We start from the raw sequence: 12,157 nt of genomic DNA on the forward strand, positions 1-12,157 counted from the left end.
GTGTCAGGCAGGAGATGATCAGCAAGGGGAGCCAGTTTAAAAACCAGCTCCCTGCTCAGACTAGCTGCCTGCTGCCTCATGCTGCTGCCTCTGTTTCAGAGGCAGCAGCATGGGGTGGCAACAGCCTCTGTCCACGGGGAGTCCAAGCTCCAGACAGAGGCTGCACTTCCTCCCATGGAGCAGCCTCTGTCTGTGGCAAGCCTGGGTCCACTGCAGACAGAAGCTGGTTTGTCAGCATCCCCTTGTCTGTGTGTCGGGGGGGAGGGGGTAGTCCCAGCTCTCTGGGGTTTCTCCAGCCTCTCTCTATGGGGAGCTAGGACCCCTGAGGGCACAGGCTGTTTCGTGGCAGCCTCTCCTGTCCCAACCTGCATTGCTGCCTCTGATAGAGGCAGCGGCGTGGGGGCGGAGATAGGCAGCACTGCAGAGCCAGTCCTGGGGGGAACCGGCTTTTAAGCCAACTCCCCGCAACACTGGCTCCTGCTTCCACCCTCCTTGTTGCCTCTGATACAGAGGCAGCGGGGGCGGGGAGGGGCGACGCAAGTAGTTGAGAAGATTAACAGCTAAGCCTAGGTTTCTCAGTTAATCGTATAGTTGACTACTCATTTAAATCCCTACCATTTACCAAGAATTAAAACACACACACACACACACAAATTCTGAAAAACAAAACAATAAACTGTTTCTACTTCACTTCCCTGGCAGGACCTGTGGTTCAAGACTGTTTTTCTTTTGTTTAGGTTTTTCTGAAAGACTTCATAGGTAGAAAAGGCAGGACTGGAAAATACTCTGTGCTCTTGTTCTAGGTATCTGACATCAACTTTTGCCGCGAAAAGAGAGTCTTACACACAGGATTTGTCAGGCAAGTACAGGGTGAACTGATTTTCAATTTATTTTTTAATCTAATTTCATCTGTAATTTTAAACAATATATTATGTATTGGGGGAGTTTAAACAGGTTTCTATCTTTCCCTTTGTCTTAAACAAAAGTTTTCCAGCATGTCAAAGATGGGCCGAAACAGAACCATACTACCTATAGCCTTGGTAATTTTGGAATCAGAGGCTGTTCAAATTTGAATCTCTGGATACAAACCTACCCATCTAGTTTTGGTTACTCTTTGGAACCAAGAAGCTTCGTTCTCAATTCCACTCTGGCTGAGTCTGAAATCTTGCAACAAAAGCAGCTTTTGTCATGTTTAGGCCCAAGAGGAAAGAAATTTTGTATTTGGAATTGTGTAATTAGACTTTTCAAGCCTTCTGTTGTGCCTATAGTTATTTGTGATCAAAGAATTCAGTGTGCAGTTGACTGAGGGCTCAATATTAGAAGATTTTTTTTTAAATTTGGCTATGAAGCCAAAATTCTCAGAAACAGACATTTGGTTGCCTCAAATTCCAAATAACCAACATGGAGCAGCTTTGGGTTGCTTTTCAGAAGTGTTCCCAGTGCCTTAACCACAAATCTGAGTAGTCAGCACTTCTAAAAGTGGGACCATTCATGTGGGAAAAGCTGACTTCTTGGTCTAGTAAAATAAAAACAATCAAAACCCAAAACCAACTTCTTCCCACCCATCGTAAGACAGAGGTAGTGGAGTGTTTATATTGCATCATATTAATAGAAGATCACTCTTTGCTTTTTGCCCATACAATACTAAAGAGAAGTCACATTAGCACATTTCATTGCAAGTTAGTAAAAATTAATGTTAATATGGGCTAATCCTAATTTGCCATGGCAGAAAATTCCTAATACGATAAAACTTTCATATCATATTAAGAGGGAAAAGTCTGTTCCTGCTTGTTCCAGGTCACTTTCAATGTTGCCTTTGAGCATACAGTAATGGCAAGGATTTGTCTGGCTGTGTAAAGGGTCCCTAATATAGTTCAATGGCAAAATGAAGATGATATTCAAGTGCACCTTATTTTTTCGATATGCAGTTTAGTCCAATATAAGAACACTAACAAATGCAATATATCAATTAGTCTGCATTTAAAGGAGGCTTCAACTCATATTAAAAACCAAGGATCCAGTCCAGCAGCAAATAGCTGTGACTACAGTATTAGCGTGATACAAGTGGTAGAAGGCAGAGGAGGAGTATGTGTGTGTGTGTGGAAAGGCAGTTTCTTCTCCCTTTACTGCTCTTTTAGTTAGGCTTTTGCTTTTTAACAGAAACAATCTGGAACATAAATCTTTGGGTTAAAATGGGCTTCCCCATCTACAAAATGAAATGAGCAGCAATGTTCAAGCACTGATTCCTTTTAAAGGTGTTCCTCCTTGACAAGTACCATCTTGTTTACTCTCAGTATCTGCAATTAGCCTGGTTAGAATGAGGTAACTAAAGGAAAAACATCTACCTCAGAATAGAATGAGGAGTCCTGTGGAGGAATCCACCTTAAAGACTAACAAATTTACTTGGGTATACGCTCTCATGGGCTGGAACCCACTGTATCAGAGGCATGGAGTGGAAACTTCAGTTTAGCAGGGAGATATATATATGCAAATATGGGAGTGTTATAACCATTACTACAGAGAGGACCAGTGCTAATGAGGCCAATTCAGTCAGGGTTGATATGGCCCATTCCCAACAGCTGATAAATACCAAAAGAGGAAAAATTACTTTTTGTATTCAGCTAGCTACTCCCAGTCTCGGTCCAGATCTAGTCTGATAGTATCAACCTGGCATAGGAATTCCTGCTCTCCAATTTCACACTGAAATCTGGTTTTGAAGTCTTTAATGAAATATGGCAACTTTCAAGTCTGTTACAGAATGTCCAGGGAGACTGAAGTGCTCTCCTATTGGGTTTTTAAGGTTACCATTCTTGATGTCTGATTTGGGTCCATTTATTCTTTTGCATAAACAGGGTCCAGTTAGGCCAATATACATAGCAGAGGGACATTGCTGGAGCATGAAAGAATATATCACATTAGTAGATGTGCAGGTGGCTCTCTCCTCAGACCCTATACTACCAGCACTCCTAGCTACCTTTGCGACACCACAGACTTCCTGAGGAAACTACAAAACATCAGTAATCTACCTGAAAATACCATCCTAGCCACCAAGGACGTAGAAGCTCTTTACACCAACATTCCACATGACGACAGATTACAGGCCATCAGGAAAACCATCCCCAGTGACAGTACTGCACACCCGGTTACAGAGCTCTGCGACTTTGTTCTCACCCACAACTACTTCTGATTCCGAGACAATTTATATCTTCAAGTCAGCAGTGCAGCCACGGGCACCCGCATGGCACCACAATATGCCAACATCTTTATGGCTGACCCTGAACAACGTTCCCTCAGCTCTTGCCCCCTAAAATCCTTACTCTACTTACGCTATATCAATGACATCTTCATCATATGGACCCATGGGAAAGAGACCCTTGAAGAATTTCACAAGGATTTCAACAACTTCCACCCCACCATCAACCTCAGTCTATATCAGTCCACAAGAGAAATCCACTTCCTTGACACTACAGTAAAATTAAATGATGGACAAATTTCCACCACCCTATACTGGAAACCTACTGACCACTACACTTATGTTCATGCCTCTAGCTTACATCCCAGACACATTTCTCAATCTATTGTATACAGCCAAGACCTAAGATACAATTGGATTTGCTCCAATCCCACAGACAGAGACAAACACCTACAGAATCTATATAGAGCATTCTTAAAACTAAAATACCCACCTGGAGAAGTAAAAAAACAGATCGACAGAGCCAGAAGAGTACCCAGAAACGAACTATTTCAAGATAGGCCCAAAAGAGAAAACAACAGAATTCCATTTGTCATCACCTACAGTCCTCAACTTAAAACCCTTCAACGTAATCTATATCCTATCCTGGAAAATGACCTTATCAACAATCCTTATCAACAATCTATAACCGATCCTGGAAAATGACCCCTCACTCTCAAGCCTCGGGGGAAAAGGCCAATCCTTGCCTATAGGCAACTTTCTAACCTCAAACAAATTCTTTCCAGTAACCCCACAACACACCTCCATCATAATCATCCAGGAACCCACCCCTGTAATCAACCCCAGTGCCAACTCTGCCCACACATCTATACCAGTGATTTCATCACTGGACCCAACCACATCAGCCACCAAATCAGAGGCTCACTTAACTGCACATCCACTAATGTGATCTGCACCATCAAATGCCAGCAATGCCCCACTGCAATGTATATTGGCCAAACTGGACAGTCTCTACGGGAAAGAATAAATGGACACAAATCAGCCATCCAAAAAGGCAATACACAAAAACCTATTGGAGAACACTTTAATCTTCCTGGACACTGATTAATGGATCTCTAAGTCGCTGTTTTGTTTCAGACCAATTCCATAAGCCAAATACACAGAGAAAGGTTGGAACTTAACTTCATTCACAAGTTTAATTCTTATGCAAATAGTATAAATCAGGATATTGGATGGCTCACACATTATCAACCAAGCAATGAAGGCGCTAATGGTTCTTGATTTCTATGTAGAATCTGGTGTTGGTCATCTTCCTTTCCTAGTGCAAACTAATGGTTCTTGTCAGCCTCTTGTAACTATTTAGTCTTTAAGGTGCTACTATACTATTTGTTGTTTTTTAAGTTTTTCCTGTTACAGACTAACTCGGTTATCCCTCTGAAGCGTATCTACTCTGTCTTTTTTTCTTCCTCCGCTCCATTTTTTTCCTTCTTCCCCCCTTCTCTTATTTATTCTTGGATCTGGCCTTCCAACACCCATCACCTGAAGAAGTGGGCTGTGCCCACGAAAGCTCATGATACCATCTACATGTTTTTGTTAGTCTTTAAAGTGCTGCTAGACTATTTGTTGTTTTTTAAGTTTTTCCTGTTACAGGCTAACTTGGCTACCCCTCTGGAGCCCCTTATGGTGTGACTGATGGTGCGTTGTCCTATAATGGTGTCACTTCAGTACATATGTGGACAGAATTGCTGGTGAATATTTGTTTCAAGCTGGGGCTGTCTGTAAGCAAGGACTGGCCTGTCTTCCAAGGTCTGTGAGACTGAGGGACTGTCTTCCAGAGTAGGCTATAAATCCTTGATGATCTGCTGGAGAGGCTTTGGCTGGGAGCAGGCGGTGAGGCCAGTGCTGTTCTGTTACTTTCTTTGTTGGGCCTGTCCTGTAATGGATGACTTCTGAGTACCCATCTGGCTCTGTCAATCTAGTTCTCCATTTGCAGCTTTGCATGTGTATAGTTCTGCCAATCTGAAGTTTCCACTTCATGTATCTGAAGAAGTGGGCTCCAGCCCATGAAAAGCTATGCCCAAATAAATGTGATTGTCTTTAAGGTGCCACACGACTCCTCATTGTTTTTGTCAAAACAGACTAACAGGGCTGCTCCTCTGAAACTCAGAACAGAAAGTAGCCATCTTCGAGTTGTGAAGCCCAGGGAACTCAGGAAGCTTTCCTGGGCCAAGAACTATGGAGGTTTACATTGGCTGGTCTGAGTGCTATGGGTCAGAGTCTCAGCTGCTGTAAGTCAATATTGTTACACTAACTACTCTGAAGTCAATAGAGCTATGCCAGTTTACAACAGCTGAGTATCTGAACTTATGTGTTTTTAACATTTGGCATATAGGTACTTGTTTACAAAAGGGTTTGATAGATAATTCTCCAGTTCTTTAAGGCTAAAGTAGTAGGGTTCATATAATATTATACAAATAATAGAGTGTATTTCCATTTTCTTTGTGGATATTTCCTGCTAGAGCACATTTTGCTTCTTTTGGAAATGGAACCCTTTGATATAATCATATTAAAAGGTGATCCCATGAATTGCCATGGATTGTAAGGGGAGGTGATGTGAAGGCTTTCTCCAAGCTATAGAAAAGAAGTAGCAGACTTCCTCTGTCTCTTACAGCCCAAATGAACACTTTAGACCAGATTGTCATCCAGGCCTGGTCTACACTAGGACTTTACACCAAAAGTGGCCCCCCCACAGTCAATTATCTAAGTGATTCATCCATGTTTTCTGTTGTGCTGCCCTTAGGGAGTGAAGAAATAGAATCCTGTAGTCCTGCTTTTCATGGAGTAAAAGCTATTGCTGACCGCATATGTAAAAAATTATGCTAGTGCAGATGCTGTGTTGTCAAATATTCGAACCCATTGGCCTCCGGGAGGCCTCTTGCAGCTGTTCTCCATAACCGCTCTAGCCACAACTTGCACCTCTACTCTTCTCCCACTGAACTCAAAAAGCCCTAGGGACTGTAGAATGGCCTGTCCCATCTGGCCAGCTTTGTGAGCATGGGACACATGGACATGACTTCCACCATTAATGTGTCTGACACTGCGATGACAGTGAGTTTTTCTGCTCCCATGGCTTCCACTTCCCAGGTTCAAAGAAGATCTCCAACCTGGAGTGGCCAGGAGATCCTGGAACTCATCGAGGTGTGGGGAATGAAGCCATCTTCACAGAGCTCAGGTCAAAAAATGGAATACCAATCTCTACGGCAGGATCGCAACCAGCCTCATGACAAAAGGCCATTCCAGGACTCTTGTGTGCTTCAGGGTGAAAATCATGGAGTTGAGGCAGTACTATCAGAAGGTCAAGGAGCAGTGCAGATGCTCTGGGGTGGCACCTCACACTTCCCCCTTCTATGACCAGCTGGAAGCCATTCTCGGCTGGGGAGCAGGAGAACGGCCAGTTCCACTACCGTGGTCATCGAATCAGGACAAGACAAGCTTGGCATCAGCCTTCAGGAGAGTGGGGTAGTGGAGAGTCTAGAGGAGGAGAAGGAGGAAGAAAAGGTGGAAGAGCAGGAGACTAGCTTAGCGATGATACCTGACAGCCAGGAGCTGCTGGTCCTCCACTGCCAGGATGTCTCCCAGGACATCGACGATCCTGGAGAGAGCACATCTGGTGAGCTCTTTAACTTTATGAGACTACAAGCAGGGTCAGGCAATGGGGCCTGAGGGGTGGCATATTCTCTCTCTCTCTCCGCCTATTCAGTGCAGGAAACATGGAACAGTTCACATGTCTGCAGATGAAGCACCAGTCTTGAGTTCCAAGCTCCATAAAGCTCTCACACAAGAACCCCTCATTCTTTCTCACAAGGTGCCTGGGGAGGCCTGTCTTATTGCATCTTCTGTGGTAAGACATCTTCCCATGCCAAGCCACTAGTAAGTAGTCTGGTGCCATGGAACCCCACCGCAAGGCAGCATAAGGCCCAAGTTCATGGCTACATTCAGTCAGCATTTGCTCCTGATCAATCATGGTGATGCGGAGAAGACAGATCTCTCAAGTGACAATGCAGCTGGAGGAGGAAGAGGGGAACCTATTAGCACTCTCCCCAGGAGGCCGCATGCGCCACTCACACACACCTCCCCCCTTTGCAGGTAGGTAAAGAAGCACTTTCTCCAGCAAGCCGGGAGTGCCAGACCTAGCATGTCCTGGACACAGTGGGAAGCTGACCTGCCCCTTCTTTCCTCTTGCCTGCAGGCTCCAAGAAGCTGCATGTACTGGACCTAGCGGGAAGACAGCCTCTGCCACTACCCACTGCCAACAGCAGCCTCCTGCCTGCAGGCTCATGGCCTGGCTGTCCTCTTCCCATGAGTGCCTGCCTCCAGACCGAGTGTATCTCGATGTTCCCCTGAGACATCTGCGCGCCTGCTGTAAAGTGCCCCTTTTAAAGCCCAATCATGGCCTTTCACAAAATATATCGCCATTGTCTGAACTGTGACCTTCAGTGTGTGCTAAGAGATTGGGGTAGGCTTCACATGATGTCTCTCCTGTGATGTTGTGCTTGTAACTTTTCTTTAAAGCTGGACCAACTGCCAGTTTGGTGCATCCTCCACCTCCCACTGCATATGCCTGCCTGGCTCACATCCGCAGGCAAAAATACACCAGGGAAGACATGTTCAGGGAGCAAATGAACAGCTTGCACTCCCTCATGCAGGAGATCCAGGCAGAGGGGCAGGACTGTGCTACCAAGTGGCAGGAGAGGAAGGCCACCAGGAAGAGGCTTGCACGCCAGCACGAGATGATGTTCTCCGCCTGACCTTTGTGATGGAGCAAATGGCAACCTGCCTGGAATGGGCCACTGGCCAGAACCCTGCCTGCCGCATGGCTTCCACCATCAGGAGCTACAGGAGCCGCCAGGGCCCCAGGACACAGAGTGAGGGGACTCAAGGGCAGCTGGAGCCTCCAGGCCACCTAGAGGCAGGCACCAGTACCACTCCCAATCCTGAGCCCTCTCTCCACTTCTGGTTCCCAATTCATTCTATTCCCAGTGGTTTTTCCCCAAATAAACACTCCAGTTACTTTCACAAGGGACTGAACAGCAGGGGTGGTGGGCCAGGGGAGGGCAATGAAAGGCAAACACAGGGAATGCAGGGACCCCTTGTGGAGAGGCACAGGGGAGAGTCCCATGAGTGGCCTTGCATAAAACTGTCCTTCAAGCCATTGCAGATTAGCACCGCCCCTGGCTGGGCACTCTCACAGCACAGCAGACAAACGTATGGCAATACTTTCCAGTACCTTGGGCTCCATGCTTGTGGTGCGGTGGCATCTGCATAGAGGCAACTGGGGCAAGAAAAGTCAAGGCACACAACAGCCCCGTTACGTGACGCAAGGTGGGAGGGAGCAGAGGAGTGCCGCTGTTTGGGCCCAGCGAACACCAGAAGCTCCCCATGGTGCCTCTTTGCTCTCCGAGTCACTGTTAGGCTCTGTAAATGTGGACATGCTACCTCTGACAACATTTGATTCTTGCCAGTATTGGGGATGCAGCCCTGCACCTTCTCCATATCGGGTGCTCAGAAATCACCCAGACTAGATTTGGCCTTCTCTCGTAGTGTTGTCACACCCCTAGTGTAAAATCAGCATCTCAATTTAAATCAGTGGAGCTATATTGAGTTACATCAGCTGATGTTCTTTCTCTGATGTTTTTAATATCACCCCTGGAACTCATTAGCAGTTATGTCTTCAGATAATCTGAAGAGCTGCAGATAATGAGTTTCACTAGGTAGTTCACATAATTCACAGAAATTTTGTAGTTACCTTTATGCAAGAAGAATTTTTCACGGAGAGACTACCCACATTTTATAATTTTAGGAAGAGAAATAGGTTATAAAGTCAAACCTTATAAGCAGGGTTTTCTTTGTTGTTTCTTAGAGCCTCTGGGATCAGAACAGAGAACCAAATCTATCCCTTCTGTAACTTCACCAAACACAACAGGTGTGTACCAGCAGTGCATATAGTCTGGAGAAGGCATCAAGAGTAAAACAGATATATTTACAATGCAGTTTGTAACTTTGGGTAAAGGGTTAGGTTAACAAATGCAATACACATTGAATACATGTTTTAAAAAATACATCCAGTAAGTGAAAAATGACTGGGGGGAGGGGGGTTAAAGTGCAATTTTAACTGTATTATTGTTTGCAAAATATAATTACGGTAATGCTATTTTTGTAACATAGAAGGAAATTGCACCGAGTTCCTACTGTGACACTTATTTCAGGATAAGAATTACCCTGTTGTGTCAATCCCAGGGAAAATGAGGCAACAGAAATGGCTGTGATGCTTCAGCAATTAGCTACCTCAAGAGTGAAGACATTCTTATTTAAAAGATACGGATGGAATGTTCAACCTGTAAACATCTAGAATATTTACCTCCTTTTGTTTGTTTCTTCGAAGCAATTAGGCTTCCAGAGGCTCATCCCACGTAACAAGAATTTTTTCCTTATTTTGCCACCCATTGTCCTTTTTAATCATCAGAAAATCCCTTTCTGCTTTTAAATACACACCGTGAAATCTGGAAGGGTTTGTAATAATTGAATCTTTTCCTTAGTACTAATACCTTAATACCATAGGACCACAATGTAATGTGCTGAAGGATTATATAACTGCACATCGAGCAAACAAAAATTACAAGTTTCAATCACCTATGGAGGCAATTGATTTTTCACTTTGAACGTTCTTAAAGATTAGGAATTATGGGGTAGGAGACTGAAATATGTAACTTATTGCAAATCTTCCATGTTTGCTCTGGATTCAGACACAGTCTGGCTCAAAAGAGATCCAGGTGTAGACAGTTCAATGAAGTTTGAAATCAGCAAAGGCTACAATATTGTATGAAGACAAGACACAGCAGGTTGAAGAATACTGTTGCCTGCACCATTCAAGCCTTTACTTATCCACTGTGTCAACATTACAATTGCCAGGGTTCTCTGACCACAGTACCAAGCTTATAAAACCGTAATGGATTTTTCTTTGACACCATTATGAAGCAGAAGGGCATAGTATTCTTCCACTGGCATTATATTTGTTCTGTGGGGGGTTGGATAAAATGGGTTAAATTAATTCCGTAGTGCAAATCCGACTTCCTCGACCTCCAAAAATATGGGGCCAAATCCTTCCTTTGTGCTAAATCAGCCCATCTTTATCAGCTGAGAACTTGAACCAGAGATGAAAAATGAAACTGAGAATTGACTTTTAATAAAATTATTCAGTGAAATAGCATTATACCTGCAAGTCAAGACATTTTAAATAGAGCAAGAGACAGGTAGGGTGCAGTTAATGTCCATTGTAGTAGCAGGCTTTATAACAAGTTGCCTGAAAATTGTTTGCAAACCAAAACTATATTAATAATAATAAACAGGTAGGAGAAAATATGCCAGGAACACAAACTCTGTATTTCTTCCTGGAAGTTTTTAATTAGCTTAAAATTGTGCGAGTAACACAGAAGAGACATGACAGATTGAAATCTGAATTATAAAAAGATTATAGATTTCTGATTCATCTTATATGTGTCTCTTCTGACTCCAAGGTTACTGACAATGAGTAAATCATATGGGACAAGTGATAGTAAAGAAATATATGCTGTAAATGTCTCCTACCTAGCTTCTGAGATGATGGCCCTCTCTATCTATATTGTCTGCATTAGTTAGATGGCCGAATTCTGTTTTGGAGCAGTGACCGGCTCTGGAAGTCAATTAATGAAACCTGCTCTCTACAAGTAACAAATATCACTGCTGAAATCTATGAAACTAAAAAGGAAATAGGATTAGGACATTGGTATGAAATGAGGATCATCTGGATTTTGGTCAGTGGAGATTTTCTACTGGCCATATTTTTATTGCTTAATAAATAAAGGCTTATGCCACCTCAGAGAAAATGCTTCTGACCAGATTATCTCCAGTCCTCCTCATATGGCTTGATGCTTCTCTTTCTGCTATGCTGCGTATCTTCAAATTGCACCTTCTTCCGTGCTATTCTGATGTACATGAGAAAGGTATCAAAGGAAGGAAAAAATCCACATGTATCATGTGGCTAATAGAAGCCCAACTTAATGATACGCCAGTAGTCAAAGCTGAAGTAATGCCAGCAATAAGAAATTGACCAAATCCTTAACAGAACCAATCGCATATGAGTAAATGTTATGCAGTTACAAAATACGAAGGATAAATATGAGAGCATTTGGGTTTTTGTACATTATCCACTAATTCTGTTATTCATACATAGTGTTTCCCTTCTTTTCATCTCTCTTCGCCTCCCCTCTATTCATCTCTTCCATGAAACTCATATAGTGCATATGAAACAAATATTTTCATCTTGTTACATTTTTTCTGTACATAGTTTTGTACATAGTCTCAGTAGTTCTATACATAGTCTCAGATTCTGTTATCTGTCTGCCTCTCTAGGTATGTTCCATTTTTGTGAAAAATATTAAAATAAAATAAGGTTATTTCTTTTGTGACCCATGTCATATATGAAACTGTAAATATCATGTAGACTTTCTATAGTCAGTTGTAATGAAGCATCTTCACAGTAAGGAAGCTGATTTTAAGGATATCAGAAACTGAGGTGGTTTTAATACGGTTCATACCTCTCTTCGTATGAAGATGAGTATTTGAAAATGAGGGCATTAAGTACCGCTTCCAAAGCTAGCCATATTCACTTGCAGTATTAATGAAGACTTTGTACCAATAGAAAGGTATGAATTTGGTACTAATCTCTAATGTATACAGGGTAAATTATATACAGTTGTCTCCCTTAAAACTTTTCAATTGTCTTAGTTAACTAAATGATGCAATATTTGAATTTGCTGTCTCCCTACTAAATATTGCCACAAAGGGAATATTGTGAAATATTGAGGTAATCTTATTTAATTACCTATGGAAAAAGAGAAGGTTTTTAGGATAAACAATTGATACAAC

At 43.0% G+C, this 12,157-nt stretch overlaps 1 long non-coding RNA gene across 1 annotated transcript in view; it reads right to left on the reverse strand.

Moving 5' to 3' along the window:
* Positions 1-2,887: 2,887 nt before the first annotated feature.
* The window catches only part of LOC142829185 (uncharacterized), a 146,303-nt gene continuing 137,033 nt past the window's right edge, over positions 2,888-12,157 (reverse strand). Inside the window, exon 6 of the long non-coding RNA XR_012903582.1 lies at positions 2,888-9,200. This is a non-coding gene — a long non-coding RNA (uncharacterized LOC142829185). The remainder of the gene's footprint in view (positions 9,201-12,157) is intronic.

The sequence above is a fragment of the Pelodiscus sinensis genome, chromosome 4, assembly GCF_049634645.1.
Source record: "Pelodiscus sinensis isolate JC-2024 chromosome 4, ASM4963464v1, whole genome shotgun sequence".
NCBI lineage: Eukaryota > Metazoa > Chordata > Testudines > Trionychidae > Pelodiscus > Pelodiscus sinensis.